The sequence below is a fragment of the Triturus cristatus genome, chromosome 12, assembly GCF_964204655.1.
Source record: "Triturus cristatus chromosome 12, aTriCri1.1, whole genome shotgun sequence".
NCBI classification, from domain to species: domain Eukaryota; kingdom Metazoa; phylum Chordata; class Amphibia; order Caudata; family Salamandridae; genus Triturus; species Triturus cristatus.
The window spans coordinates 718086567-718092527 of record NC_140595.1 but is presented as its reverse complement, the minus strand read 5'-3'; the positions used below and the strand labels follow the sequence as shown (position 1 = coordinate 718092527).

General features: G+C 48.0%; 1 non-coding gene across 1 annotated transcript; it reads right to left on the bottom strand.

The window, feature by feature from the left end:
- Window positions 1-2408: 2408 nt before the first annotated feature.
- TRNAK-CUU (transfer RNA lysine (anticodon CUU)) lies at window positions 2409-2481 on the bottom strand. The gene has a single exon. It is a non-coding gene; the product is annotated as a tRNA-Lys (tRNA).
- Window positions 2482-5961: the final 3480 nt, after the last annotated feature.

Genomic DNA, 5961 nt, shown 5'->3' with positions numbered 1-5961 from the left:
TGCAGTTTTTTCATTTCATATGTGCACCTTCTGTCAATTTTGGCATTTTAGATAGGAGCACTTTGCATGCTGGGGTTTTGAGCCCATAATGGCCATGTTAGAAGCAAATCTGTCGGCCCACAAGGCACCACGCTGGTGGCTACAAAGCCCAGAATGACACATGGTATCAAATGTCACAGTGCCACTGAGCAAGCTTGTGAAATGTTAAAGAAAATGTAGTTCCTGACATTCTGTCTTTATTTCTTTAAGGCAATCAAGGGTTAAACAGCTCAATGTGTGAGAAGGCAGATGTAGCTTTTCAAAAGGTGCACGGGCTGGTATTGTCACTCTTTGGAAAATCAAACTGGGGTGTTAAAAACCTGTCCTTTCGTAGAACAGTGCGAGCAGTGGCAGCTGGACGTTTGAAGAGACTCTGGGAGAGGAGTAACAGTGTGTGGGCACCTCTCCTCAAGCCCGCCTTTCACATAGAGGTTGGTATGATTCCAATGGATGCTTGTCACACAGCTGTGATGCGCCCAGCCTTCAATAGGTGCAGGAGTGCTGTCCCACTGGGAATCTAGAGCTCAATGGAGTAATTAGTCAAGTGTACGGAAACGAAACACTTCCAAACACAAAAGAAATACACTTTTTGAGTTATGAGGGACTTTTCTAATATTTGTACATCAGGAATGTTTCACGAATTACACACCAATCGTTTATTTATTTGAAAAGTTTTATATTGCGCTGGCTACACCCAGAGGTATCAGAGCGCTTTACATGAGTAGGTAGAATTGCTTCAAAACATAGTTACATAATAACAACAGTTACAGGGAGGTAGATTACTGGGGATACATGAGTAACAAAGGTATGGTTCAGGTGTGGGGAAGAAAAGGCTGGTAGGGGAAAGAGATTTGGGGGAGGGAGAAGAGGAAGAATAAAGAGTGAGGGAGGAGGAAGGGAACACAACAGGGTGACGAGAAAAGAAATAGTGTCTGACGATCGGGTGCGTAGGTGCCAGCCAAGGGGGGAAACCAGAACCGGACTCCTCAATAGGTGCGTAGGGCAACTCCACCGGTCATCAGCCAAAGGTTGCTCGGTCGCCAAGGTACTACATCCGAGGGTTAAAGTATCAGCCTCGGGGAGGTCATCAAAAAGGATTCAAAGAGAGCGCCTATCACGGTGTGCGGTGCTGAGTTACCAGCGATAATGGGAACATTCCCAAACCTCCGCTATTTGTGAATCCCTTAACACTGTGGACTCTCTCAGAAGGGCCGATGTGGCTCTTGGTGCCAAGTCAGACCCAGGTATCAGCTCAGCTCTATTAATATGCTGGTTTGTCCAAATTCTATCATAAAGGGGTCAGTGCACTCTGTGTGCATTTTTGTAATCAAATCATTATCACACAATAGAGTGAAGATTTTTTTTAATGGCCTATGTGAATGGAAACCGAAAACTAAGCTAACCACCTACCTATTGATGCACTCGTGATGAAATGGTGACTGAAGTGCATTCAAGGAGGCTTCAGTGCAGGCACTGAGTACCTGTGCGTCTTTCATTTGAAAGGGCGAGAATCGTCTCTTTCAGTACTGGTGCAAACTGCATGTAGTGACCGCCCCGGCTCTGACACTGCAGTACTTTTAATTGGAAAGTACCCGCACTTCTTGATAGCAACAAGTAGCCTGGATAATGAGTGCCTGGAGTTCAGTTCTTCCCCTCAAAGCGCTGCTCTAGTAACGAGTGATCACTCAGCATCTTATCCTCCCGCTTTCTTCTGCGCCAGCCAGAGGGGCCGGGCTCGGCTCGGCTCGGTATGACGACGCATGCTCCGTCGCCAGATGTTCCTTAACCATTTGTGTTCTGGTTCGTCTCCGCCCACCGTATAGAAACGGCGCGCACACTCGTTAACCCTTCACTTACCGTCGATCATGAAGCTCTTTGTTGCATCCCCGGCTCCAGGTCACAGGTCTATGCTCATCACCTGTAAAAATATTAAGCATAAATAATTAACCCTTTCAATTCAGCACTTTATTGTCTCTAAAACAATCGGTCCCCACAACCCGCTTGGCCAATTCACCCCAAAACATCCGCTGACCGGAACTTCGCCACCAGCAGTTTGTCTGCGTCTGCCCGGGATGCAGCAATTTGGTCAGTCTGGTTTTAATGCCTGTTTTATGGGAGAAAATAGAAGACGAAGAGCTGTTTCATAATTCTAAACCACTTCAACAAGCTGCGGCGACCGAGGTGTTACTGCTTAGGAGATAAACCAGCAATCCCTTCCGGTCTGGCCATCCACCCGCAGCTACGAGCTCTTATTCTTCATAAAAGTAAACATAATCTATTTTGTCATGCTATTGCCTAGCAAATCTGAGAACTGAGCATACATTATTGAGAACTAGGAAAAATGTAAAAATGTTAAGCAAAATACAATGCGCCCAACGTGGGGCTCGAACCCACGACCCTGAGATTAAGAGTCTCATGCTCTACCGACTGAGCTAGCCGGGCACTTGTGTTAGATCGTGCACAGAGCAGAATATATCTTCTAAAGTTGATCAGCATGTGGCACCACAGGATCATTTTAGGAAGATAGACTGGAAACAGTTGCCTGGCCTGAGCGCTCATTCCTGCACAGTTCCCCGTGCTGGGCAGCTGTGCTTGGCCGGTATACCTGGACATCTGATACTGTTTGCACCAGTCACAAGCACTTAGGGCAAGACTTTTATCACTGGGTTGGGCGGGAGATCAGGTAGGCTGGGAGCTAGGTTGTTCCCTAATGGATACTTTTTTTTTCTATTTCCCAGGGACGGCCAGAACTTTACCTGTGGTAGATTGGGGTCACAGCAAGGAAATACCTGCAGCAAGTCTTGAGCTGTACCTGCACATGATGCATAAGTACACAAAACAGTATGGGCACAAAGCACAGCAGTGCAGGGAGTCTCATGAAGCGCTGCGCATGAAGTCTCATGAAACACTGCACACCCAGTGTTATGCAGAGAGTCTCATTGAAGCGCAGTCACCTAGTGCGGTGCATGAAGCGCCAATGGCCCCCTGTGTTGTGAATGGTGTGCTGCGTATCCAGTGCTACGTAGGGAGTCTTATGAAGAGCAGCACACCCAGTGCTGTGCAGGAAGTCTCATGAAATGCTGTGCATGAAGTCTCGTGAAGCACTGCCAGCCCAGTGCCTTGCAGGGAGGTGCTGTGCATAAAGCGTCGCAGTGCAGGGACTCTCCTGAAGTGCTGCGCATTGAATTCTGGGGGGAAAAAAACGTTGCAGCGAGGAGCGCTGTTCGACCAAAAAACCATGAAATGTGAGATGAGAATAATCCGTGCAAAAATGGTGAAATGCTGCTGAGAAGATCGTTGCCAAAATGTGAAGAATACCTTTTCTTAAAAGTTGATATTGAAGAAGCAGACGAGGCGGAAAAGGTCATTTAAGCAGGTAGGTTTAATCTTCAGTTATAGACAGCATAACACACAAGCACAACTGTTCTGATAGAAGTCCAACTGCTGAATGCCTGGTTCAGCAGTTGGAATTTCTAAGGAGAACAGACATCACAAGCGATGCACCTTTGAAGGTAAACATACCTTGAAAGTGCGCACGCCGTAGAATACTATAACCGCACATGTGTATAATGAACATAAAAGAGAAACAGCATTTAAAGAGACATTGAAAAAACAGCTCGTTACACGCACCCAGTGCTGCACATGAAGTTTCATGAAGCGAAGCGCAGCGCACCCAGTGCTGTACAGGGAGTCTCATGAAGCGCCACGCAACCAGTGCTGTGCAGTAAGTCTCATGAAGCGCCGCGTAACCAGTGCTGTGCAGGAAGTTTCATGAAGTGCTGTGTGCGCAGTGCTATGTAGGTAGTCTCATGAAGCGCCTCGCGCCCATTCCTGTGCAGGAAGTTTCATTGGCTTCTGAATAGGAGGGAGCACCCCACGTCCTCTTGTGCAGAGGCAAGAGCTTCATTGAGTTGCACTGAGCAGGCTTATGATCAGTGGCGGCTGGTGACATTCGAAAGTGGCGAGGTGTAAAACAATAGCCGTACTGCAATGTTGCGAGCGAGCGAGCGAGCCGGAACCACCTACGGGGGTTCTGGTTTCCCTAAGAGAAAATTTTGAAAACAAGAGTGGGCAAATGGTGCATTTTCAAGCAAATTTGAGATAGCAGGAAGGTTAATAAAGCAAATTGTGTATGATTATATAAGTACATGTTTTCACTAAGGAAATTTCATGTGAACTGTTTGTTTGCCGCAATGGTGTGATTGCTTAGATTTTCAAATGATTTCTTTTTCTTGGCGTTTTCTGACCCGCAGCCAGCTCACCTTGCTAGAATTCGCTCGTGGCTGCGACTCAAACGTGCGGCACAAGCGCAAGACATTCTAGCCTAACCTTGGCTCTTCACCAGGCTCCTGCCCAGGAGCCCCCCACAAACCTTGCAGCCTAAAACATTCGCCCAGTGAGGTGGTTGCGAATGGACTGCAGACCACTCCTATGCATTCTCTACCAATGTTGTAAATGGAATTTCTGGTTGGCTAGGGTATGCACCTAAGCCTGGCCGAACCCACCTCTCTAGCCGGGAGAAGGGAGCACACACTTAGGCTGACACCTGCCCACCCCCTAGGTGGCTAGGCAGAGACTTTGGCTTATCCCAGCGGCAGTGTAAATTTAATGTGCCAACCGCACTCAACCAGTGGCACAAAACAGAAGACACTCCATACCTATTTATTTTAATTACCCTTCATATTGTCCATACAAGAGACTTAGTACCGTCTGCCCCTATTACCCTGTGCTACCACACCTCTCTCATGACATCACAGAGATTACATAACTCACTAGGTCAATCCGGCCGTCGTCCTACAGCTCAAGAGTGAGAAAAGTCTTTCTAACGTCGCCAACCGACTGTTTGTACGTAAGTGACTACCCCCCTTATGGTACGACCAAACCAAGGGTGAAGCAATGGGAGCATGAGGCCTTAAGCACCGGGTGTCTCTGTGTACTGGAAACATTAATTAACCATGCAAAGAACCATGGGCCTCCCCTTAAATGCGATTCACCAGATCGTCAAAGAAATATTGATAGATTCGAAATATCGGCACCATCCAAACTACTGAATTCAAATAGCTCTTTGAGAGCTAGCCGCCCCTTCCATAGCTCTTGGGCCCACAACCACCAAATAAGGACAAGCAAAGGCCACTCAGCCTTAGTTGTCAATGGAACAAAACATTGCAACTAAGGCCCAAAACCGGCTCCAGTCCCCCGCTGCGGCACGAAATACGATCAATCGACCTCCCCTAATGATGCCCGGCAATACCACGAGTCGGGGCTGCAGATGCACTGGTCCCGAGAACCCACATTGGCTGCATAAAACACAAATTTGCAGGGGGAAAAGTTCTATCAGCATTTGAGGCTATCAATGCACCCATAAAATGGCCTCAGGACTGCACCAGGCGAATGAATGGTCCACTACGGGCATGAAGAATGTGTCATTCCTCCCATCAGCCACTAGTCACTTGGGATCCCCCGTGATGCCTGTGCTCCTTGGCAATGCACCACTGGGTCAAACCGTTCACATGGCCCGTCGACGAGATGAACTACTTTGCGAAAGAGACAAATCCAATTCAGCATCACTACCCGTTGGTGTCAACATGATTGCACTGGCTGCCTCTCTGACAGACATGGTCCTGGGCCTAGGTTGGGTTGGTGGTGCTGTTGATGCAGGAGTGCTGCTCTCCGCTTGCTCGACGGAGGCTGGAGCGGCAGGCGTAACTTTCCTGAAAAAGGTTGCAGTTGACACGCCAGTGGTGGAAATCTGCTAGTTCTGCTCCTCACTAGCCACTTTCTTGGCAGCACCTTTCTTTGGGGCTATCTTGAAGTTGTCAGTTTGCTGTGGCACTTAGCTTCACAACAAGCTGAAGAGATGACTGTGTTGCGTAGTCAGTCATGCATCATGTTGTGCACAGGCCTTCTGTGTGGCAGTTCTGT